Source organism: Myotis daubentonii, chromosome 17 (genome assembly GCF_963259705.1).
Source record: "Myotis daubentonii chromosome 17, mMyoDau2.1, whole genome shotgun sequence".
Taxonomy (NCBI): Eukaryota; Metazoa; Chordata; class Mammalia; order Chiroptera; family Vespertilionidae; genus Myotis; species Myotis daubentonii.
Window position 1 is genome coordinate 4,612,021 of NC_081856.1, and position 27,156 is coordinate 4,639,176.

General features: G+C 45.1%; 1 pseudogene; it reads left to right on the top strand.

The window, feature by feature from the left end:
- Positions 1–25,496, top strand: LOC132220099 (ATP-dependent RNA helicase DDX54-like; annotated as a pseudogene).
- Positions 25,497–27,156: the final 1,660 nt, after the last annotated feature.

Sequence of the window (27,156 nt, forward strand, 5' to 3'; positions counted from 1 at the left end):
ATGGCCTTCCGGAGGCTCCGAAGCCAGAAAGCAATGGACGGTGTTCAAAACCCGAATGCAGGAAACGGGCACGCTTTCTGGGGTTTGTTTGGTAAACTCTGTGACAGCTGGGCTTCTGCATATCATAGAAAGGAAGCATTTTAAAACTCTCATTGAAACCTGTCCATGTGAATTAGCAGGCCCATTCTCTGTAATTAAGACTAAGTAGTAGGTGTCTGTCAGTAGCCAAATGAATAGAAATGAATTAGAAAACCTTGGAAGGGACATGGCAGGCTGATCTGTGTGGCCTGACCCTGAAGAGGGCATTTTGTTAGAGTAAGATTTCCCTGTCAGAAAGACATGCCACTCCTGCAAATGCTGAGGCAGGCAGGCAGGTTTTTCAGAGGGCACAGTGCTTATCAATTACATGCAAATGAGCATGTGCAGGGCACCATCTGAGAAATAAATGGCTGCTTCCAGAAAACCAAATGGTGCCCTTTGGCACCAAAAGTCATTCACTGGAGGGTGAGGACACTGCTTTGGAAGCCCAGTCTATTTATTGTGCAATCCTATTTGCTTCCTCTTTCATTTAAAGAATGGCACCGTGTGTCCTGGCTGGTTTGATTCAGTGGATAGAGCACTGGCCTGGGAACCAAAGGGTCCCAGGTTTGATTCTGGTCAAAGGCACATACCTTGGTTGCAGGCTCCTCCCTGGCCTGGGCCCTGGTCAGGGCTCATGCAGGAGGCAACCAATGTTTCTCTCACATTGATGTTTCTCTCTGTCTTTCCCTCTCTCTTCCACTCTGCCTAAAAGAAAAATCAATGGAAAAATATCCTTGGGTGAGGGTTAACAAAAATAAAAAATAAATAAGAAGATAAAGAACGGCATTGTGTGGTTAACATGCCCAATGGTATCAGGGTCATGAATGAAAGCTGGATTGTTGAAGACCTAGTGAACAACCTGGTGTATTTTCAGCAGCCCCTCATGGTACAGCCATGGAGGTGGCGAGCAACCAGAGGGAGCCAGCTCTGATCAAACCAGTGATATCGCTGCACCACAGTGTCTAGAGCTGCCCCATCGTCTCAGGGCAGAAGGCTCTGGAAACTCTGGTAGTGAACTTTCCTATATCTGTTTAGCTCTACAATTCTGGGCATTGGGGGCCTGTTATTTTTTGCATGAAAATTTCAGCTCAGCTCCAACAATGTTAAAATCATACTAATGATTATTTTCTTATGAGAATGAGACAAAATTGTGAATTGGTTTCTATCCTTATAAAATCTCCAAAGAAATGTTAGCACAGGCTCCTCCACATGTATTGAATTTGAGCTCTAGTCTTCACTGATATGTTTTCCCATTTTTTTTTTCTTTTTCTTTAATTTGTGCCTTTTTATGTACATACTAGAGGCCCGGTGCACAAAAAATTTGTGCACCTGGGCAGGGTCCCTAAGCCCGGACTGTGCCCTCTCACAGTCTGGGACCCCTCAGGGGATAACCACCTACTGGCTTAGGCCTGCTTCCCGGGGGATTGGGCCTCAGCTGGCAGTCAGACATTCTCTGGCAGCCTGGAAGCTCTCGGGGAATGTCCAGTTGCCAGCGGGGAGCAGGCCTAAGCTGCAGTCGGACATCCTTAGAGCTGCTGAGGAGGCGGGAGAGGCTTCCACCACCATTGCTGTGCTGGCAGCCGTCAGCCTGGCTTGTGGCTGAGCAGAGCTCCCCTGTGGGAGCTCAATGAACACCAGGGTGCAGCTCCTGCATTGATATCTGCCCCCTGGTGGTCAATGTGTGTCATAGTGACCAGTCATTCCCAGTTGTTCTGCTGTTAGGGTCAATTTGCATATTACCCTTTTATTATATAGGATAGAGGCCTGGTGCATGGGTGGGGGCCAGCTGGTTTTCCCTGAAGGGTGTCCCGGATCAGGCTGGGGGTCCCTGCTGGGGTGCCTTGCCAACCTGGGTGAGAGGCTGAGGGCCGTTTTCAGTCTGGCCACACCCCTTTCAGGGAGGGGGGTCCTGCTGGGGTGCCTGGCCAGCCTGGGTGAGGGGCTGATGGCTGTTTTCAGGCTGGCCAAGCCCCCCAGCCGGGACCCTCACCCCATGAGGGTGTGGCTATCTTGGGTGAGGGGCTGATGCCTGTTTGCAGGCTGGCCACGGCCCCCAGCCACCCAAGCTCCCAGTGGAGGCTGGCTGGAAGCAGGTATCTGGGATTTATTTATCTCTATAATTGAAATTTTGTTGCCTTGAGCGGAGGCCAAGGCCGGCCAGGCTTGCTCCAGCTCCGTGGCTGATGGCCGCCATCTTGGTTGGGTTAATTTGCATATAGTTGCTCTGATTGGCTGGCGGGCGTGGCTTGGAGAGTAGTGGAGTTGCAGTCAATTTGCATGTTTCTCTTTTATTAGATTAGATTAGGGGCCCAGTACACAAATTCATGCACCTTAAAAGGAACTGTGCGTTGTGAGGCTGTGATGGGCACAGGGGCGAGTCTCAAGCCATCCTCTGTGACCCCATCTAGCCCCTCCTGCCGTGGCCCTTGGTCCCATCTGCCGGCAGCCCTGCTCCAGCCACTGCCGCTCCTACGCACTGACAGTGCTGGCCCTGCTCGCACCTGATTACAGTGCGAAGCAATTGGGGATGGCGCCAGCAGTGGGTGCAAGTGGAACCGGGGCCATCAGCAGGTGCAAGTGGTGGCTGCTGCCCGAAGTGCCCCTCAGGTGCAGGGGGAGGTGGAGAAGCCCTGAGGGGTGATCGGGGCCAGCAGCTGCCAATAGCACCCGCTGATACCGAGTGATCAGTGCTGGCACCAAGCACCGGCAGTGGGTGAGAGCGGCGGCTCTGGCACTGGCAGCAGGTGTGAGCACCGGGCAGGATTGCAGCATGTGGGAGCAAAGAATTTTCAGTGACCATCAGAGGCTCGCCTCGATGACAGTGACCAATGCCCCACCTTGGTCTGGCACCCCCTCTCACCTGCTCGACCATCCCGCCGTGGCCGACGCCTGCCATGTTCTGCATGCACCTCTGCACCTCTTGGTGGTCAGCGCACCTCATAGCAACTGGTTGTTTGGTTGTTCTGCTGTTAGGTCTATTTGCATATTAGGGTTTTATATATATAGATATTTTGCGTGTTTTCTTAAATATAGTAATGGCTCTTAAATTTGTCCAGCTTTATGGAGATATTGATATGTAATAATATCAAGTTTAAGGTGTACAATATGATAATTTGATACATGTATATGTGGCAAAAAAAAGAGACCACAGTATGGTTTCTTAACACCTTCCTCCATGCCCTCACATAATTTTCATTTCTGTATGTGTGACAATGATATTTAAGGTTTATTCTCTTAACAACATTCAAGTATATAATAAGTCATCATTAATGTAGTCATCATGCTGTACAGGAGATTCTAGAACTTTCTCACTTTTACAACTGGAAGTCTGACACTTTGACCACTGTCTCCTCATCCCCCCAACCCAGCCCTGGTAGCTACCCATCTACTCTCTGTTTCTTTTTACATTCCACATATATGTGAGAACATGCAGTATGTGTATGTTTCTGTCTGACTTATTTCACTGAACATTATGCCATCTAGGCCCATGCCGGTGCAGATGGCACAGTTTCCTTCTTTGCACTCCCATTCTGTGGTGTGTCTCTGTGGTGTGTCTGTGTGTGTGTGTGCACGTGCTGGTGTGTTTCTTTGCTCAGATTGGAGGTGCTGGGATGTTCCTTCAGCCTGGTATGTGGCAGTTCATTGGGAATCTGGGCCATAATGGCCCCCTGGAGTGGTGGGAGCTGGCAGGTGCCAAGATGAATTGGATCCCTGGTTAAGGGGGGCATCTAGGAGCCTGGAGCTGAGGAAGCTACTGAGCCACCAGGGGCTTCTGGAACAGGCAGGCGCCCATGGGGGCTGGGATCCTGGGTTCCCAGCATCCTCTGGAAGCCTCAAGCCCAGGGTGCTGCCTGGGTCTGCTGGGCCAGCAGGGACCATGGTGAGCCAGGGACCTGCCCTAACAGGATCCCGCTGGGATGCTGGTGGCAAACCTTTATGTTACCTCTATCTCATTTTCCCCCTCTTTTCAACCTGTGACTGCATTTCCTGTAGTTGATATTCCTAAGGCCATCCTCCCTCTCTCACTCTCTTATCTTACTTCTACTCTTCTGTTTTCCATCGCATCCCCTTCCCCGTGTCTTCTGCTTTTCTTTCTCCGTCCACTCCTTAGCGCTCCCCTTCTCCCTTCCTCTCCTTCCCACCCCTAGGTTATCCTCTCCATCTCCTCTCCTTCAGCCAGGATGACCCCGTCCCAACCACACTGTTTTCAGCATCTTGCCTGTGGGGGTCTAGGAGAAGGCTTCCATGCCATCTTGCCTGTCTGACTATCTGAACCCAGGGCCCAGTCATAGATCTGTGATTCTTTTAGGTTGTTGCTGGTTCTAGTTAAGTGAAACTTATTATTGCTTCAAAATTATATGTTTTTATTTTATGTTGAACAAAGGATAAAAATAAACCTTCTGTTCATCCTTACATATGGGATATATATTCCCAGACAGTAAAGGCTGGTTTCTCAAAATTCTCTGATTACATATTCAGGAAAGAGACGGAAATCATGGAAGAAGGCAGTCATTCCAACTCATTTCTCCCCTTCCTCCTGAGCTGAGAGGTAAGTCTAGATCAGTGATGGCGAACCTATGACACGCGTGTCAGAGGTGACACGCGAACTCATTTTTTTGGTTGATTTTTCTTTGTTAAATGGCATTTAAATATATAAAATAAATATCAAAAATATAAGTCTTTGTTTTACTATGGTTGCAAATATCAAAAAATTTCTATATGTGATACGGCACCAGAGTTAAGTTAGGGTTTTTCAAAATGCTGACACGCCAAGCTCAAAAGGTTCGCCATCACTGGTCTAGATCCTGATGAGTGGCAAAATGCAGATGGACCTTCAGAGACTATACTGCTGCTGAAACTGTGGTTTGAGTTTAGCCACATTTCCCTTAAAAAAAGAGGATTTGTTTAATAACACAATCTTGAATGTTACTTTAAACAAATTTCAACACAATATGTGGAAACTCAAATATAAGATAACCTTTGAAGCGTTGAATTTAGTCTTTGTTTCAACATGTCCTGAAGGTAATCTGTGCACAATTAGCTACACTGTTGTAATTAATTGCATTGTATGGTAGATGTAAATGATTGAGATAATTTCCTATTGAAATTCCATTGTAAGACAATTTAGGAGGTAAGTCCTAGTACCAAATTATTCTCATCCACCAATTATTCCAAATGCTTTCTCCCTCCAGTCAAAACTTCCCTTGGCTTCATGACCATGAAATTACGTCAAAGATAAGGAATCTATGCCTGCTAGTTCCTTGGTGCAAGGGCCACGGGTGTTAATGAGAGCATATTGAGCTCAACCTGCAGACCTAGCAAATGTGAGAGAGTGACATTAGACATGAATGAAATAATAGTTGACGACGGGAGTTTAATGAGATATTGATTTTCCTACAGTTGTGAGGTTTTATAGATTTTGGTTGACCTTCCAAATGGCAACGTTCAGTGACCACTACTTTTAGTAGCTAATTCATGCTTACAGGTTCCCATTCAAATCAGGGCTTAAACAGAGGAGGTCGACTCTGTGACTGTACACTTACGATTTTGCATTTTGTCAGTTACCTGCACCTGTGTGCGGACAAAATAGGCGTCTTTGTAGATTAAAGGTGAATAGGGAGAAGTATGAAATCAAAGGAAGGTTCATAGACTCTGAAGGAAATTTGCTGGGGGAGTACTTTGGGGACACAAAAGGCAGCATAAAAAACATATCTTACTTTAAGTCAATATTTTGGCTCTAAACCACTTTGCTTTCCACTATTTTTTTCCAAATGTCCTGGAACTCCTTTGGATATGTAACTTTGAATAACAACTAAATATATATTTAAAAAATAAAGAAAGGATTAAAGGTTATTATTAGTAAGAGAAGCACTGCTCATTCATAAATCCAAATTGGTTGATCTTTTTGTTTTGGAAAATTTTGAATGTGTTGTCTGAAAGCATCCAATACAACAAGACCTGCATCAGTGAAGCTTCTTTAGTTCATTTTATGAAGTGGAACAGCAAACATTTGAAATTAAACCACATTATCTTTAATTGATCAATAGGTTTTTAAATTACATTAAAATATATATACCATCCAATTGAGTATTTCAACCCTGTTAAGTGTCCAGGGAATGCATCTGGGGAAGGAGGGGGCAGGCCTGGGCAGAGAGCAGCTGCGGGTAATTTAGTCTGGCCCCTGGCTAAGCAAGCCCACAGAGGCCTGGGGACTTGTCCTGAGTCACGGAGAAGGCCCGCCTTTATGTACCTGTGACAACTGGTAATCCTGCGAATGGGGTGGGACGATGGACCCGAGGAATCTCTTTGGCCCAATCTATTCCAAGGTAACAGAGAGGGCTGTCTGGGGGCAGTGACACCCCCAGCAGGAAAACAATGTTGGTCCTGAAAGGTCACCTGGGCAGCTGGTGGCAGAAACCCTTCTGCGCAATTCACACCTGTTCTGGGTGCAGGCGGTTACCTCACAGGAAGCAGGTTAACCAGGGGGATTCGGGTTTACACCACACAAGGAGTGCTTTCCTTTTATTAACTGCAGAATTAGCCATGTTACATTAGCGAAGGGAAAGTATGTAAAAGTGGGCACTTATTGACAGTTTATCTTGTAGTAAGAATGATTTTGAGTAATTTGGTGCTAAGAGCAACAAAGAAAATAAAAGCAGAAACAAATTTCTGGTGATTGATGGGGAAGCTCAGACCTCTTGCTGTGATTCAGCAGTAATTCTGGCTAATATCTGCATTTAAATGTTTACAAGCCACTTAGTGGGAGGTAACTAGCGGTGAGAGAGCTCCTAGAGATTTTTCTTTGTCCATCACTCTTCCCCCCCCCCCCCCCACACACATTTTTGTGCGCTTTCTGGTACTAAAACTTCCCAGCGTCTCCTGCTGAGAAATGAAGGTAGGCACCGCGGTGCATCATGTTTTTGACAAGCTCGAGCTCTGCGACCCCTGAAGAATGTACTCACCTGCCTCTTCCCCTCAACACCTTGGCAAGGTCGCTGTGCATTAGAGTCCAGCATGCGTGCAGGCTCTGACACCGGAGTGCTCACTTTTCCCGAGGAAAGTGTGCAGAAAGGTATAATTTTAACACATCGCCATCACTGCTGACTGCATGGTAGGCAGTTTTATTTATGGTAAGTGAACTTCTTGCATTAAAATACATCAATCAGAAAGCAAAGTGTTACCAGAAAAAGCCAGCTACATCTTTCAAAGATGCATTGGTTGACCTCTAAATATCATTGTGGCTTAAAACTAAACCAAGTGTTTTAAGCAAGTTGAGCCATTGAACCCTTTCATTGAGCAAAGACTAGGAAGAGAGTTATCTATCATCTATCTATCTATCTATCTATCTATCTATCTATCTATCTATCTATCTATCTATCATCTATCTATCATCTATCTATCTATCTGTCTATCTATCTATCTATCATCTATCTATCATCTATCTATCTATCTATCTATCTATCTATCTATCTATCTATCATCTATCTATCATCTACCATCTATCTATTTATCTATCTATCTATCTATCTATCTATCTATCTATCTATCTATCATCATCACCTAGATATAGGGGTATAGGGTGTTTTCCCTCCATCACCTCTCTCTCTCTCTCTCTCTCTCTCTCTCTCTCTCTCTCTCTCTCTTTTTCTCTCTCCAGAGCTTGGAGGCTAGCTTATTTCTCCCTCCATCCAAGCATAACTAAGACTTTAACCTTTGAGCACCCTAATATAATCTAGGTAAAATTTTGAAAACCTCTGTCAAATTTTAGAGTGTAAGGAAACTATATAATAGATATTTTTAAACAGAATGACACATTTTGAACATCTATTTTAGCAATTTAATGCCTATAAAAGGCTAGGTTATATTGTATACATTTTATCTACCTGCCTATATTTTGATTCAGGATTATGATTTTTTTAATATTCTATATATTTTTTTACATTAACCTAATAAAAGTTTGGCACAGTTACATTGGATTGAACAGAACAAAATTTCATAAATATTTAACTTAATATGTCATAAAGTCCTCCATAGAATACTATTTCTACATTAGTTTCCCAGTTATACAATCCTAATACTAACATGGAAAGACTATGAGCCAAATACTGTAATGGCTACACATCAGAATCTTCTCTTGGTCTTTTACTCTTTTTCTCTTCCCCTGCAAAGCTTAATAATATGTATATCATATCAAATACATAAAACACACACACACATATATATATATATATAGTAGAGGTTCAGTGCATGAAAATTCATGCACTGGAGGGGGGGGGCGTCCCTCAGCCCAGCCTGCCCCCCTCTCACAGTCCAGGAGCCGTCAGGGGTGGGAAGCAACCTGACCATCAGGGGAAGGTGACTCCCCATCACACCTCTGCTGCTGCCACTGCCTTCAGCGCAAGCCTCGGCCAGCCCTGGTTACCTGAGCCTCGGGCGGCCTGGGCCGCTGGAGGGCTGAGGGGATTGGGCACTGCCATCTTGTGGCTGTGGACGCTGCCATCTTTGAGGGAAGGGAAGTCAATTAACATATTCCCTCCTTATTGGCTGTGGGTGCCACCATTTTTGAGGGTGGGGCAGCAAATTAGCATATTTCCTCCTTATTGACTGTGGGTACCGCCATCTTTGTGGCAGCGTGAGGGTCAATTAGCATATTCCCTCTTTATTAGATAGAAGGCCCAGTGCATGAATTCATGCACCAGTGGGGTCCCTCAGCCTGGCCTGTGGGATCAGGCTGAAAATGGCTCTCTGACATCCCCCAAGAGGTCCCAGATTGCAAGAGAGTGCTGGCCAGGCCGAGGGACCCATGGGTGCACAATCAGGGCTGGGGAGGGATGCGCGGGTTTTACCCGCTGGGGAGGAACCACGGGAGGGCTCCAGGGTGAGTCCAGCTTGTCTGGCTCAGTCCCGATCAGCCGGACCCCAGCAGCAAGCTAACCTATGAGTTAGAGCATCTGCCCCATGGTGATTAGTGCATGCCATAGCGAGTGGTTGAGCAGCCTTAGCATATCATTAGCATATTATGCTTTGATTGGTTGATGGGTCAACTGGAAACTTAGCATATTAGCCTTTTATTATATAGGATACATATACTAGAGGCCCGATGCAAGGATTCATGAAACAGTGAGGTCCCTTGGCCTGGACTGTGGGGAATGGGCCGAAACCAGCTCTCCTACACCCCCCAAGGGGCTCTAGATTGTGAGAGGGTGCAGGCCAGGCCAAGGGACCCCACCGGTGCATGATCAGGGCTGGGGAGGGTCTGCAGAAGGGCTTCAGGGCATATCCAGCCCATCTTGCCCAATCCCGATCAGCAGGAACCCAGTAGTAAACTAACCTACCGGTCAAAGGCTTTGGCCCCTGGTGGTCAGTGCACATCATAGCGACTGTTTGACTAGTCGAACACTTAGCATATTAAGCTTTTATTATATATGTAAATAATTAGGCTGATAACTTCAAAGATTTTAAACATTTGGGGGAAATCCCCAGTTTAATAAAATTGTCAATGTCCTCTATTATGTTAATGAAAGACTTTGAACATTGGTACATGTAGACCCTGGCACACCCCCACAGGAGCTTTGCAGCAAACCCTTCGCATCCGTGGCAGCACTCTGCTGATGCGTGTGCTCCATCCTCCGGGGAGCTGCTGGCCCAGCACAGGCTCAGGAGCCACAGGGCGCTTGGGAGGCTTCTGTTCCCCCAGCAGCATTCATGAAGCACAGAACATTCCTAAACTTGTGTGCAGAACATAGTAAAGATGTCGTAGGCTTCACTGAGACTCTGGTTAATAAGCTTTTCATGAAACTGAGCAGTGGACACTGTGACCAAGTCCTCAGACCTGGAGCAGTTGGCTGCAGACTCATTTACATAGACTGGGAGCACATGTGTGACTTCATGCCAAGGAGTACAGTTAATGTGTGAAGTCACATGCTGGGTTGACACTAAAAACCCCATTGTTTTCAGATTTAAAAAATAAAATTAATTTATTAATTAATTTATTTATTTCCTTTCTATTGAATTGATGGGTGAAACTGGTTAACAAAATCATACGGGTTTCAGGTGTATAATTCTGTACTCATCATCTGTGTATTGTATTGTGTGTTCACCAACCTGAGTCAAGTCTCCTTCCATTACTATTTATCCCCCTTTACCCTCCTCCACTTCCCCTACTTCCCCCAACACCCCGCACCTCTCTACCCTCTTCCCACCCCTCAGCAGTCACCACACTGTCATCCGGTTAGATAGGTTAGATATTCTGTTTATTGCACTTTCTATTAAGGCTTTAAACTATTGGCAAACATTGAAAGCTTTTAAACTCAGTCTTTGCATTAAAAACAGACTGTTTTCTAAACAGTCTGTGACTTGGGAAATCTAATTTCTTTCTTAGAAATGAAAGAAAGAAGAATGAAAGAAAGAGAGAGAGAGAGAGAGAGAGAGAGAGAGAGAGAGAGAGAGAGAAAAGAAAGAAAGAAAGAAAGAGAGAGAGATAGAGAGAAGAAAGAAAGAAAGAAAGAAAGAAAGAAAGAAAGAAAGAAAGAAAGAAAGGAAGGAAGGAAGGAAGGAAGGAAGGAAGGAAGGAAGGAAGAAAAAAAGAAAAAAAGAAAGAAGGAAGATAGATATTGGTTGTTGTTTATTTGTTTTTCAGAACTCTAGGTCGACCTGACTGGCTTGGCTCAGTGATTGATCGTCAACCTAGGAACCAGGAGGTAACAGTTTGATTCCTGGTCAGGACACATGCCTGGGTTGCTGTGTGAGGTGTGCAGTAGACAGCTGATCAATGATTCTCTCATCATTGATGTTTCTATATCGCTCTTCCTCTCCCTCCTCTCTGAAACCAATAAAAATATATTAAAGAGTAAAAAAAATAAAAAAGAAATTGAGGACGAACTTGGTCAATATTGTAAAAAGTCTTACACGTTCATAAAAGCACGTGGTTTATATACCTGCTGACATCAACTCATTTGAATTTTGATATTCACAATTTAGTGATCTTGAAAAGTGAACTGTGCTTATTTCAACTTTTAACAAACTGAATTTGTCAATAAAGAATCGAAAACCAATCAGAAAACTGGGACTTAACCTAATTTATTTATTTTATTTTTAATGTTAAGTATCATGTATTTTCATATATATATAATATATATATTATAGGTTTCAAGTGTACAATCTTATATACATCATCTGTGTGTTGTATTGTGTTTTCACCACCCCAAGTCAAGTCTCCTTCCATCATCCCCCCTTTACCCTCTCCTACATCTCCCCATCTCTTTCTGAGGTTTTTCATTCTTTCTTTTTGCTTAATCCCTTCATCTTTTTCACCCAGCCCCCAAAACAGCTGTCGGTCTGATTTCTGTATCTATGAGTCTGTTTCTATCTTGTTTGTTTATTTTTGTTGTTATTTATATCCCTTTAAAATGACTTCAGGGCTGCTTCCTTAGGTGGTTCGGATTATCTGAAGATGTCCCTGTGCTCACCGTCAGACACCGCCGTGGACCTTCTCCGGCAGCGGCCTCTTGGCACCAGGCGCTGAGGCGGAGAGGCCTGGCAGGGAGGGATTCCAGTGGGCGGGAAAGGCGATGGGGAGGTGCTGAAGGATGTTGCTCTCCACTCTTGCAGCTTGAAAATGCAAATGTTGCCTTGAAGAGAAAACAAAAATCTAATTTGAAGACATTGAAAATATACCCTCCAGCAATTAGTAGCTGTGAATCCCAAGTCCACCTGAGAAATTCTTTCTGCTACTTAAACGTGCTCTCGAGGAGATAAAATCTTTTCAGTACTCAGGACATTTTCTGCCTAAACAGGTAAACACTGAGCTGACAAGATCTAAGTTTTAATATGTAAAGAGAAATATTCTACCACAGCTCCCTGATGTTTTCCTCCAGGCTGCCCCAAGGAATGTTTCCAAAAAGCTAAAGCCATCATTTCCCACGTTTCATTCATATTCTTTAATTATTTCACATAATAGAGTTGCTGGTTAGGTATCATATGACCACTCGGAAATGGTACGTGTGGCTGTTGGGAGCGATGAGATGAGAAAACCATGGCTGTCGCCAGGATGAGCAGGAGAAAAGGTGCCTTTCTGCCTGCTGCCATCTGCCGCACAGAACGGAGCAGAAGCCTGCGGACTTTCAAAGCGTTCACCTGTGGTTGCCTCAGCTCTGCTCCCTTCCGTGGCCCATGGCCCTGGGAGGATTCTGGGTCTTCATGAGCCCTGCCCTCTGTGACCTCACACCTTTCTCAAGCTCTTCCTCTGCTTGGAATTCCATGCTGTGCGTGAGCCAGGGTGGCCAGCTTCTGGGTCTGGGAAGACTGGATATAGCCATCCTCTCTATGCCAAAATCTTCCCTGATTCATTCAAGCACTGAAAGTTCTGCTCCCTCGGCGACTCTGTTTGCCTGGGTGCACAGCTTAATCCTGCACACTCCATCATGGCTCCTTTCACTTAGCAAATATTACACCAGTGACGGTGTACAGAGTCTATGCAATGAACTATTCAGGGACTTGAGTTTGGGTGGTAAACACACAATACAATATACAGATGAGTGTGTGTGGTTGTGAATACCTTAGACATGCTTATATGAATATGATCATGCATTCTTATAAGCTTAGGGCCTCGGTTAAATATCCTAACTGTATTCAGGTGCTTATTCTGTCTCCAAAATTAAAATATAAGCTCTTTGGAACACTGATTAGAGCATATGTTATTTGGATTCCTAGCATCTAGTACAGTGCCTGATATAATGTAGACGTGTAGAATGTTTTGACAGACTAAGTTGATTTAATAACACATTTGGATAGTGCCACTAATTATATTTTTTTCTTCCACTCAGTTATGCATGCCTAAATTACATACTTATATGATTTTTAGTATAGTAAAAGATCTGCAGTGGATCACACAGGGGAAAATTGAAAGGAGACTGCTCTGGTTGCTGAAATCCAATGCCATTTCCAGGAGTGCTAAGTGCCAGAAGAAGCACAATATCATAGCTGATTATATAACAACTAGTGGGTTAGCAATTCAAATGTCTTCTCACTTGAAAGAATGACTTGAACATATTTTGAGGCAATTATTTTTAAACCCTTAGAAAGAAAAAACAATAAATAATGAGAAAACAGTATCTAAGGAGAGCTAGTAATAATAATTTACCAACAAAAGTCAGTGGAGACAATCCAACCCATCACTTCATAATATTGGTGATGTGATTTCAAAACATGGGAAAAACTCAGATAAACTCTATCTGATTATCTGTCTAGAATCAGACTAGAAAAAAAGAAGGGGTCAATAAGCAATTCATTATTTTACATCTGCATGTAACTAAATGCATACCATTGATTAATTTAGAGCTCAACTTAAATAGATATCCAGCTTAATAGAATTGGGTCTGTCAAAATTAAACATTGCAAGACTGTGGGCTCTTAGTAGTTAATAGAGTTTCTACAAGCTTATACTTGTGTGTGTGTTTTTATAATTTAGACTTAAACCTTTAAGATTTAAAATAATCACTGTCCTTTAAAATTCTATTTTTCTCAAAGAAGGATTATTCTTTAAAGTGCTTTATTATTTTATTTCATAGTAATTGTTTTTAATTAATGTGTGGGGAAATGTGTGCCCATCTAAACTGTTTAAATGGCCAGGGCCAAGGAATGTTAGAAGCTGTATCTAAATAAAAATTAATGATGTTAAACCTTGAAATATTTGCTAATTGCTCTGGCAGGTGAAAAAACTTTAAAATGTAAACTATATCATCAATTACAAGGAGTTATTTTATAATTGTTAATGAACCTTGTTTATACTACTAAGAAGAAGAGATGTCAGACATAATTACAATGCCAGGTAGATACATAACAGGATACTAGTATTGGGTGTAGGTGTAGGGGTAGGTATAGGTATAGATATGGATATAGATGCTGATATAATTGCCTGCCCACCAGAGACACGGAGCCCACTTCCGTGTGCAACCCGGGGTGGGCCGGGGCTGGGGCGAAGGAACGAGGTGTCCATCGCCTTGCCCGAGCCCTCGCCCGCCCACCAGAGACACGGGGCCCACTCCGAGAGACAGAGAGAGAGAGGAAGAGAGAGAGAGATTTAGAGAGAGAGGCGGAATTTGGCATCCCGCATCCCTCCCTGATCGACCACTGCGATTCCAAGCCAGCGAGGGCTGCCTTCAGGCCGCAGCTCCAGGTCCCTCACCCCCACCCCAGGCCTGAGAGCACAGTGCTGGGCAGGGGCACCCAGGGGTTCTGGAATGCAGTGCGAGGGGCCAGCACGACATGGGGGTGGGCGGGCTGTGTTTACACCGCCAAGTTCCCCACTTCTGCCCTGGCTAGCACATGCCTCCTCCTTTCCCTCAGAGGCCCAGCTCCTGCCTACATGCTTGCTGGGCAGGCCCAACTGCACCGGGGAGTGAGCCATGGTGATCAGGATGGCCACTTCCTGGGATAGGACGGCCAGACCACGGCAATTCATGAGGGCGATGAGGTCCGTGGGGCATGCGCAGCCCTTGGGCGGTGGGGGTGGCTGGCCAAGCCAGGTCTGGCTTCAGTGGGGTCAGTGGGAGCCCGTTGAGGCCACCCCAACCCCCACAGGTCCTGGGCGGATGGTGGCTCAGTGGAGAGCAGTGTCTCCATGCATGGTGCCCAGGGGTGGCTGTGAGCTGCTGCAACCCTGTGCCACACTTCAGGGAGGGGGAAAAGGCTCGCAGCCATCAGCACCCTAGGCTGCACCGCCTGTGCCTCAGCCTGCCAGATTGGCAGGGTCCAGAGCAGGTGAGCTGCTCCCTTCCCCCAGTGGTAGAACAGGGAGGAGAGTGCTGGGTGCAGGGAGGGGACCTCAGCTGGGATCCTCCTGGTGTGGGGAAGGGGCTCAGCCTGGGCCCGGTGGGGAGCTTAGGAAGTCTGGCTAACCAGGCGCTAGTTCATACCAACTCTTACTCTGCCATCTTCCTCCAGCTCTTCAAGCTAGCCCCCCTGCCCCACCTGTCCAGGGGAATGGGCTCTGGGTGACCTCCCTGAGCTCAGATTGTGGACCCAGAGACCTCAAGGAAGAGTTCAGGGGCCGGTGCAGAAGTACCAGGGCAGAGTTGCTTTGGTGTCTTGGTGAAGTTTGAAACTGAGCCAAGGAGGAAACCCGAGAGGGGAAAGGCCAGGAGGCATGAATTGCCAGCACTTTAGCCACTTGAAAACAGCTCCACTTGGAATGTGAGGCAGTTGTATGTTCAGCTGAGAAGTGAGGGGGCTGATCTCCACCATCGCTGGGCTCCTGTCAGTCCGAGGCCCAAGCGTCCTACCCTGCCTGCAGTATGCAAATTAGCCACCATTTTTGTTAGCGGTTAACCACCATCTTAGTTGGCAGTTAATTTGCATATCACCCTGATTAGCCGATGGGAAGTGTAGCAGAGGTATGGTCAATTACCATGTTTGTCTATTATTAGATTATCTACATACTAGGGGCTCGGTGCACGAAATTCGTGCACTGGGTGTGGGGCGGGGGGGAGTGTCCCTCAGCCCAGTCTGCCCCCTCTCACATACTGGGAACCTTCAGGCGTTGACCCCCATCACCCTCCAATCGCAGGATCGGCCCCTTGCCCAGGCCTGACGCCTCTGACAGAGGCGTCAGGCCTGGGCAGGGGACCCTCATTTCCCCCCATCACTGGTTCTGCCCCCAGCCCAGGCCTGATGCCTCTGGCCTAGGCGTCTGGCCCGGGCAGTGGGGACCTGCAGTGGCAGCGGGGGGCGCCGCGATCACGCGGGCTCCGCCCCTGCCCCTGCAGGATGCCTCTGGCTGAGGCGTTCGGCCTGGGCAGCGGGGACCCACAGCTGCAGCGGCCCCATGATTGTGGGCTCTGCTTTAGGCCCAGGCAAGGGGCCCCTAGCTCCCGGGACTGCCAGCTTCGACCGTGCCCAGCTCCCATCGCTGGCTCCACCCCTACTTCCTGCTATCACTGGCCAGGGCGGAAAAGGCTCCTGATTCTCTGATCATGGCTGGGGGGCAGGGCAAAGGCGGCCCCAGGGCCGCCCCCCAGCTCTTAGCTCCCTCCTGGGTTTCCTATCACTGTCAGTGGCAGGGGGCTTCTTCCTGCTTTCCCTTTCACCTCCCTGCATTGTGCCTACATATGCAAATTAACTGCCATCTTGTTGGCAGTTAACTGCCAATCTTAGTTGGCAGTTAATTTGCATATAGCCCTGATTAGCCAATGAAAAGGGTATCGTCGTATGCCAATTACCATTTTTCTCTTTTATTAGTGTAGATATGATTTATGTAGTCTAATTCTATAAAATAACTAATTTGTATGTTTTAGTCTGCTAATTTTGGTATATGCTGGTCATTATCCAATAAATTGTTTCAACAACTTGCTGAGTAAAGACTTGTATGTTTACCAGTGGTGGGCAAAATCTGAATTAATTATTTCTATGATATCTCAACAAAATGGAAGTTTTTTGCACAATGTAGAAGGAGAAGGTTGACTGTTAGATTACAAACAATTTTGTGGTGTTTGTAGCACAAGCTACTTGCCTATACATATTCCCTTTCTGTGATTTCTTGAACTAATTACTATAATTATTTAAGGCCTAAAAGCACCCTTTCTATAAGAAGTTGTACTTAGTTACTACAAAATGGATTAACTGTCTGTCCCGTGGTCTCCTGCATTAAATTTTCCTTACCTTGATCACGCTTGTGTGAAGCTTTGATGTAATTGTTAGACTGAGGTCATGCACTTCTTTTTTTCTTTCTTTTCTTATACTTGACTGTGCACTTCTCATGGCTTCACGTATTATTTAATGATCTGTCCACTCACCTTCTAACAGAGCGTCTGGCATGTATACTTAACATGGATTCTGCATGACAGAATTTATAGATTTTGAGTAAACCTTCAACATGAAATTTGTAAGTTTTCCATCATTTTACTGTATTTATAGGGTACACTTTAATATATACAAAATTATCTTCTCTTATGATTTTAATGTGGATGAAATTTTGCCTTGCAAAGGGATGCACACCCACTTTTATATCTTTATGTACTAATGAGTGAGTTGGTCATAGCTGCTCTTGCTAAAAACATCATGACTGCAATGATTTAGCTGTAATTATGGTGTCTCTCATCCTACATTTTTCTTACCTTGATCATGGCCTGTTTGTACAACAAGCACTACAGGGAAGGGACAAGTACAAAGTTATTGTTATTTTTATCATTAGATGTTTATAGAATGTGAAGAATGACAGGATAGAGATATCTGGAAATGTTCTTAGTTCATCATTTGTTATATCAGAGACATCACAATCCCATATTACAAACTCAACGCATTCTAATTCCAGTACACATTTATGAAATTAGCTTGTTTGTTTGTTAATTCAATCAAAACCTGAACAATCTACCAATTCTTGTATGTTGAAACCATTATATTTTTTCTTGGAATTGTGGTATAGGTTTACTTTCTGAAATAATTTATATTTGACTTATAATAGAAGTTTAATATACACATATATACATATACATGGAGAATTTTATGTGGTGAAAATAATATGCTCTCACATGTTGTAAGAAAGAACAATTAGCTAGCATTTATGTTTGCATTTGAAGCTCTGAAAATGAAACAAATACCTCTGCCTTCAAAGTGTCCACATAACAGTTTTATTTTTTTTAATTAGTTAAATCAAAGTTCATTAGAAAAATTCAAATGACAGAGTACACCTAACTACTTAAGCAATTTAGTGAGCTGAGGTTGATGGTGAAGAAATTAGTCTTCATTATACTCAGAATTTTCTGGAAAAAAAAATCAGGATTTAATGGTAGGTCAGTTTTGTTCAAAGATGGAAATTGAAGTCATACTCTTTATTAGATGTTCTTTTTCTCGTGGATTTACTTTTTCTCATAAAGGGAATATGGACAAGAATCAACACTTTTTAAAAGAGTTAACATTCAATCACTTTCTCCATTAGATATATTTTATATATCTGTTTTCTTCTTTAACACAATCATTGTATTCTAAGTAAACAAGCTATAATTGTCAAAATATTCTCATAATAGTAAATAACAAAAAAACACTTATTACATCTTTATGTGAAATCAAAGCTCTATGTTGCACATAGATTCCTATAACAACAAGGTAAACTATAGGACACTTCTAATCTCACAATAATTAATTATTATTTTCCTCATATTGAGCCAATGACATAGGATAATTGTTGCAGGGTTTTGGATTTCAAAAATAATGAGAAGACATTAGGGGATTGTGTGATGTAATCTATATATATAAAAGACTAAGTGACCTTAATGACCATAACAACCTGTCTCTATGATGTGCAGTGACCACTAGGGGGCAGACACTCAATGCAAGAGCTGCCCCCTGGTTGTCAGTGTGCTCCTACAGCCAACCTCCCCTGGTTGGCCAATCTCCCGTGGTCCCTTCCCCACAGCTGGCCAATCTCCCATGGTCCCTCCCTCCGCTGGCAGGCCCCGATTATCTGATCGAGGCTGAGCCTGAAGCTGGGATTGGGAACCAAGGGTGGGTGGTGGCAGACATGGCCCCTTTCCCGAGGGCCAGCTCCCTCCTTGGGGCTGGTGGCCAACCTCCATGCTCCATTCTTCCCCTGGCCAGCCGGCCCTGATCAGCCTTATCAGCCTGCTGCCTGCCTGCTGAGGTGGCAGCAAGAGAAGGAGAGTGGGGGGAGGCAGGAAACCATGCAGTTCTGGGGCACAGATGATGGTGGCATCAGCATCATGCATCTGTTCATTCTGCACCTGACCTGGTGACCATCGCCTCCTCTCTCGACCCCGCTGGGGCCTTTGTGCCCCAATCAGCCTGGCACCAATCGACATGGCCCTGATCAGCTCTGATCACCAGCCAGGCCTAGGGACCCCACCCATGCATGAATTTCATGCACTGGGCCTCTAGTTGACAAAATTTTATTAGGTCAAACTATCAAAAGCAAATCATATAGGCAACTCAAAAGAAACAAAGAAGATAAAGAGGAGAAAGAGGAGGAGAAGGAGAGAAGATAAAAAGATAAAGGGAAACACTGGCACACATCAGCATTGGATTGCAGGTCAAAGCATTTGTGACATTTTAGGTCCTTCATTTTTGGGGAAAGGCGTTGCCTTTAGACAGTCCTGCTTGTTTGGAACTTTTGCTGAACAATGATGGAAAATATCATCTCTAAGGAGATAAAAGTTATTTAGGACTTTATAGACCTTAAATAAGTATTATTTTTTTTCACAGTTCATAATAAATTAACCTTATGCTGTGAAACCTGCTGAAATAAACAGTAGTTTGTTTTAGTAATTGGAACTGTAGATTATAAGATTTGGGGAGAATATATTTGTTGATACTTTATAGGAAAAAGAGAAAGATACAGTGGAATTTGGGAGAATCATGTATTTTGGGGATAAGAAATTAAGGAAGCACAAGCACTGAACCCAGAAACATCCCTCCCCTAGCCATACATGGGAGCAGGTGAGTCTGAGGAATTTTCATTTCCTATTAAAGACACTGGGAAGCCACCGGGAAGGAATTTGGGTGACTAAGGCTTTCTCAGTAATGGACAATAATGTCTAAAGAAGTAATGTTTGGAAAAGAAAGAGGTGATAATCATGTCAAGGAAAATGGGAAGATTTAAAGGTCAACAACTCTTCCTATCTCCAGCATCACCAAGGGAAGAGTGTCCCTAAGATTTCTAAAGGTACTTCTTTTCCCCCTCCATGCCTTATGTGGTGTTGCCACATTCAAGCAGGTTGCATGCTCATTGGAAATAGCAAACTTATTTCATTTGTAGCTGATCCTTGAATGTGATGCCCCCTGCCTAGTAAAATAAATTACTTTTTGTTGGCACAAAGTAATAACATTTTGAACACACCTGTGTGTTAGACACCTGGTATTATTTTTTGCAATCACTCTCACAACTACTAAAATTGGAGTTAGTAGCAACACTTTACAGTTGGGAAATATAGGTCAGAAGATTGAAGTTACTGTTTAACAGACACACGGTTGGTAGAAAAGTCATAAATTGAACCCACCTATTCTTTTTGTAATTGAATTTATTGGGTGACATTGGTTAATAAAATTATAAGGTTTCAGGTGTGCAATTCTATAACACATCATCTGTATATTGTATTGTATGTTCACCACCCTGAGTCAAGTCTCCTTCCATCACCGTTTATCCACACTTTACTCTTTTCTCCTTTCCCTCACCCCTCTTTCTCTCTTGTAATCGCCATACTGTTGTCTGTACCCATAAGTAGTTGTTTTATTTTTTAAATATTTTTTATTGATTTCAGAGAGGAAGGGAGAGGGAGAGAGAGATAGAAACATCAATGATGAGAGAGAGTCATCGATCAGCTGCCTCTTACACACCCCCCCTCTGGGGATTGAGCCCACAACCTGGGCATGTGCCCTGACCAGAAATCAAACCGTGACCTTAACCACAGAACCATGCCAACTGGGCTGTTTTATTTTTTAAACCAACCTCTTTCTGATCCCAGTCTACTTTTTGTTTTAAATGACACTGGCTACCTTCCCACCCTATTTGTGACATTACTTGCTGGCATCTTCTTATGAAAATTAAAGTGAACACCATATTACTTGACAGTTAACAGTTTATTGTTTCTATGTTTGATAATGTTGACCTAAATAAATTGTGAATTTTCAAGAGGGAGAGTAGCATGTCATATATTTGTGCCTTTTCATAGAGTCTCCTGTGGACTTAGACATGCAGTCACAGTCTGATGTGTATCTCTGGATCTGGATTGATTTCCTATGATTTTGGAAAGGCCAAAAATAATGTGAAATACAATTGTGCTTAACCACAGACTCATTCTTTTTATTTCGGTAGCTGCAATGTCAAATAACCTTTTTGCCTAAGCTTTTCACTTAGAAACTAGTTATTTTTAGCAACTTTAAATACAATTTATAGAGTGAAAGGGGAAAAAACACAGATGGTAATTTACAATGAAAGCCATTTATCATTATGGGGTAATTAAAATTATGCAGCCTTTTCTCATTAGCCTTCTTCCTCAACTTAGTTCCTATTGATTTTTGTCTCAAATAATTGAGAGAAAATTATTATAAATTTTATGCACTCTTCAAAACTGATCCTAAACCAAAGCCTAATTGCTGAATGTTCGCACCTGTATCCATCAGGCTCGCCTGGCCTGCCATTTGTTCTCTCTTGTGATTAGGCTCTGCCCAACGTCATCAGCTCAGCGTGAAGCCTCCGAGAAAGCTCTTGGGCTCTGCTTAGCGCTCCTTCAGAAAAGTGAAGGCAGCCTTAAAAACAAAATTCTAACTTAAGAAAACTGACACTAATCTAATATTTTGCACAAATAAAGGAAATCCATCAGTACTAAGACTTGCACGTATTATAAAATACTAACATTGCTAGGGCATGAAATGTCATCAATTCCACATCTATTTTATGGTTGCTAAGCTACCTTTGTTCTTAGCTGAACACTTCCAGTGGCTAAGAAAAAAGTATTTCTAGAAAAGCTAATAACAGTTCATAGCATTACTAATATGGGGCTTCCCAAATAAATATAATTGTAATCATTGTTTTTACATTTTATGATTCCCAATCTTGTTTATGTGATACTTCATAAATAATCTGAACTAATAAGAGGGTAATATCCTAATTAGACCAAACATCTGGGTGACCTTCCGGATGTCCTTCCAGACAAAGCCATGGTAGCGGGCCTAAGGAAGGTGGTTACGGGTGATCAGGCCAGCAGAGGAGAGCAGTTAGAGGGCTCAGGACATGAGGGGAGAGCAGTTAGAGGGATCAGGCTGGCAGGCAGGTGAGCAGTTAGGAGCCAGGTATCCTGGATTGCAAGAGGGATGTCCGACTGCCGGTGAGGGATTGGGACTAAACCATCAGTCAGATGAAAGGCGCACCGCCTCTCCGGGCGGTGCGGGGGGAGGAGTCTGACCGCCCGGCTCTGAGATCCCTCCGCGCCCGCAGTAGGACCTGGCCTCCCCGGAGCGGGTCCGAGTCTCCGGACCGGCTGCATGGTGGCCGGCGGCGGGCCGAGGGGTGGGGGCCTGGCGGCGACCGACCATGGGGGAGGTCATGGGAGCGGAAGGCCTCACCGCCTCGCTCTTCCCTCCCTTCCCCCGTGGTCGGCTTCCCGCTTGCCCGCGCTGGGGCCGAGGGTCCGTGCAGCCCTCGGGGCCCGGTCGGGGGGGACCGGGGCCTGCGTGGGCCGGCTGCTGGGCCCCATGTGGGGGGCATTGGCTCCCCAGCCCACAGCGGGAGCCCAGCGCGGGCTGCCCCCACCCCCGGACCGGGCCCAGTGCAGCAGCGGCGGCAGCGGAGTGGGGCGCGTGCCCTGGCTCGGGGAGGCCGCCATGCTGCAGTGTGCCGGCCCCATGGGCCGGGCCTGCTCCTAGCGGATGCCGCTCCTCCAGAGCTGGGCCGCTCCACCGGCCGCACCCCGTTTGCTGGGCCTGTGCCGCCCAGATGCGCTGGAGTCCCGGTCTGCCCACAGGCCAGCTGCGGGTGCTGTGCGGGAGGGCCATCCTGCCTTGTGTCGAGTTCGAGCGGCAGCAGCAGGAGCCGGACAAGGACTGCGCCCTCCATCTTGCCTTGGGTTCTCCATTTTGGGATGGGGCCATGTGCTTCCTCATGGGAAGAGGCCGCTGCTAACCACACCCAGGATTTCTCTGGATTAACCAATGGTGATCAAGGGAAGTGCACGCCATCACTATGACCACATCCTGTACCGACTCGCGCCTGGCCAATCGGCAGGGCCCACAGTGCCCTCTCCTGCCCCCACTCCACCCCCCTTTAAAACCCCCTGTCCCATCAGGCCTCGCTCTCTCTGCCACTGGACTTTCTGCTGTGTCGGTGGGTCTGGTGAACGGGGAGCGCAGGCCGGCTTGCATAATAAAGGACTCTTTGCTTTTGCATCGGACTGACTGGCTCCCTGGGGGTCTTGGGAACTTTGAAATCTGGGCACAACATCAGACATCCCCCAAGGGGTCCCAGATTGGAGAGGGTGCAGGTCAGGCTGAGGGACCTCCCCATGCACGAATTTCGTGCACCAGGTCTCTAGTCCTATATAATAAAAGGCTAATATGCCAATTGACCAAACAGCAGAAGGACTGGTCACTATGACGCACACTGTAGTGGCCAACTGAAGATCTGGCCCACCCCCAATTCCCCCACCCCCAAGCTCAGACGTTAAGCGTCTACCTCCCCCTGGCCTCTTAGTCTCCATGAGTTGAGGCTGCTCCAGTGGGTGAGCTGCACCCACATCTACAGCCAACCTGGCCAAGTTCAACCTGGCAAAGTTCACCCAGGGCAAGTGCTCCACCCTCATTGTGACTGACCTGGAACCCGGGGCCTGGACATCCAGCTGCTGGACATCATCAACTTCAGCTTCTGGCCAAGGGCAAGCTCTTCCTGCACTGAATGGGTCGTGTGGCCCAGGTTGGCCGAAGTGGCACAGCCTACTCCTTGGTGGCTCCAGATGTGGTCCCCTACCTTCTGGACCTGCATCTGTTACTGGGCCATGACCTCACCCTTGCCCACACCCACAAGGAACCCTCAGGTGTGGTCAGCATGGATTGCATGTTGGGTAGGGTGCCACAGAGCATGGTGGACAATGAAAAGGTGTGGTTGGAGCTGTGGGGCCTGGGCTGCATGGCCAACAATGCCCAACAGCAGTACATGCACTGGAGGCTGTCACCTTCGCCAGAGTTCATCAAATGGGCCAAAGAGCTGGACCTTGACAGGCTGGGCCTGCACCCCCTCTTTAGCTCGAGCTTCAAGGAGGAGGAGCTGCCGCTGCTGAGGCTGGTGGACAGCATCAAGCAGTACCACTTGCGGGCAACCATCTTTGAGATCATCGCCTCCAGCTGGGACCTGAGCAGCCAGGTGATGCGGGCCAAGCAGCAGAAGGACTTCAAGGCCATTGCCAGCTTCCAGCAGAGCTGGCAGGAGTGGCAGGAGGGCCTGGCTGGCCCAGCCCTGAGCTGCCCTGAATGGCAGGCAGAGCAGTCTGTGAAGGCAAAGGGGGAGGAGGAGGAGGAGAAGGAGGAGAAGGAGGAGAAGGAGGAGGGAGAGAGCATGGAGGACGTCTTCACAGAGGTCATGGGCCAGAAACGGCAGCAGCCAGGACTTGAGCGGGGAGCCAATCCTGGCCACTGGACCAGGATTTCTATGTCCCCTATCAGCCCATGGACTTCGACAGTGACCTGGAACTAGGCATTGGTGGGGACAGGGACACCTTTGAGCAGCAGGCGGCTGTCACTGTCCTGGACCTGATGGGGAACGAGGTCCAGAACCTGACCAGGGACCAGCAGCAGCTCAAGTGGAGCCAGAAGAAGAAGCAGTTTGTGGGACAGTCAGGACAGGAGGACAAGAAGAAGATCAAGACAGAAAGTGGTCGCTACATCAGCAGCTCCTACAAGTGGGACCTCTACCAGAAGTGGAAGCAAAAACAGAAAATCACCATATGCTCAACACCTGAGCCCCAGCAGGCTGCCAGCAGTTGGCCCTGTAAGCAGCGCTGTTTCAGCCCAATCTGGTCGGGGTATGTGCAGGAGGCAATCAATTGGTGTGTCTTTCTCACATCCATGTCTCTCTCTGTCTCTCGCCTTCCCTTCTACTCTAAAAATCAATGAATGCCGAAACCGGTTTGGCTCAGCGGATAGAGCGTCGGCCTGTGGACTGAAAGGTCCCAGGTTCGATTCCGGTCAAGGGCATGTACCTTGGTTGCGGGCACATCCCCAGTGGGGAGTGTGCAGGAGGCAGCTGGTTGATGTTTCTCTCTCATCGATGTTTCTAACTCCCTATCTCTCTCCTTTCCTCTCTGTAAAAACTCAATAAAATATATTTTAAAAAAAATAAAAAATAAAAATCAATGAAAATGTCTTCAGGTGCGGATTAACAACAACAAAAAAAAAATGCATACATACATACATATACAAAAATACATGAATATTGGGGGCTGGGAGATGGGGCCCCACAGGGCATGAATTTTGTGCACTGGGCCTCTAGTTGTAATATAATTACATTAGTAACCTTCCTACTAATGTCAGAATGTAAGATGGAAAGTGAGGTACAGCTATTTCCCACCTGATAAAGTGTCATAAAACGTACCCAGCCAATGTTTGCTGGTGTTTCCAAATGTAAAAAGTTCCGTATATTACATAAAACCATGCTTGACTGGGTGGCAATTTGCTGGGTTTCCACAGACTCCCATGGATGGTTTAGGAGAGACTGCAGTAACCTCTTCCCTTGCTCTTTAGAACATCAAGCAAGAAGTTGAGTTTGTATCAATAGTACATAGAGAAAACACGACCTAGCTTTCCAACATGGTGTGGAAACAATCTACAGGGTGGACTTAACTTTCATTTTCCTTTTTATCCTTCTTCCCTTTCCTCTTGCTTTTTTAGGGTGGACAGAAGGGGAGGAAGGCACTGTATAACTGAAATCGACAGTGGAGTTTCTGATGGGAAAAGGATCCTTACCCAACGTTTAGAAAATGAGGGTATAACAGAAAGGTTCTTTTCAATCACGTTCTACAGTCATTTTATATTGGCCATATACCGTGTTTTCTGTTTGAATGCTATTCATTTCAGAAGAAAATATGTCTCAGGTAGTTGTCCAGAAATGACTTGCAAACTTTGTGGGTAAAAATGAAAGAAACATTATTTTGGTTTGCTGAGGTACAGACTGACATGGATTTGGTAAAAATGCAGCTAGGGCAATTCAAATGTATGCATAGTTGTCATTCCTTACAATTTATCTTTTCAAAAATTCTACATGCAAAAGGAAAAGTCAAAAGAGGATATGAAATTTAGGCATTCGGTTTTATGATGCAAGGACAAGTACTACATAATGGTTTACACAGAGTTGTATAGTGTTCAAGGCATTCTAACAGGATTATTGATAATCTGATCTTCCCCACTACACTAGGTAGGTAGTCTTTGAAAGTTAAAGTTTTGCTTTCTTTCATTACTATATCCTCTGCTTGGCCTATGGTCATTGATTAGAATAGAAATGAAGACTCAATACACTCAATACTCCTGAGTGACTGTTTATATAAATTGAGTTTTAAAATCTGTCATTTTTTGCCAGATTTGGAACATAAAAAGTTTAGCAATATATAACCATGACATGTTCACATGTGTCACCTTTTTAAAACAATAATATTGTACATATTCCTCTAAGGAGTATGAAAAATGATACTGCATTTAGTTTTTAAGTTGCATTTTTCTGTGACATACCTTTAGTGTTCTTCACAGGAAATTCTGAAATCATAATTTCTCCCCCAAAGGGTGCATTTAGAAAAAACAAAAACAAAAACAAACAAAAAAACACACAAAAAACCAGAAAGACTAAAGAACCTTTATACAACTACTTATACAAATGAAAAGCAAGTCAACCTCACACAGCAAGACAACAATAATGGCTTGTAAAACACTTTGTAAAACACTTAATTTGAACATTTTCTCATATGAGGTCTTTATAAATACCAGGTAGAGAAATGCCCGACCCTGACTGAACATCATGTATCCAGGCTGTTGCTGACACTTTGATTACTAGAATTTGGGGAAACTATCAGGTTGATTGATGACACAGGAAAGTTAAGTGCATTTTCCTTTGTGTTTTGCATATTTGTGATGGGTTGGAGATAGGAGCCAAGGTGCCCAGCATTTGCTGCAAAGCAGGGAGACCTAGTTTTCCTCTGACATGAAAGCTGCTGCGGCAAACAAAGAGCCTCTGAGGCCTCCCTCCACTATTACATCCACTTTAAGAATTAAATTTCTTTTCAGAGCATGTTCAGGGAATACACAATTCAAAGAACTGAAAATTCAGAGTTCCAAAACGCTAGTACATCTTCCCAGGACTGACTAAAATGATGCTTCGTTTTGAATCACTGGTGACTGACAAGAATCTGGGGGTGGGACATTTCTAGAGTCACCTTGTACACCTAACATTCTAAATCTGAAAATATAGTTTTTAGTCAATTAAGAGAATAGTCACCCAAATTATAACCTTTTTCTTTTGTTTTGTTTTATTTTGCTAAAGAATAAAATACCATGCTAAATATAGATGTATTCTAATTCAACCATGATTTGAGG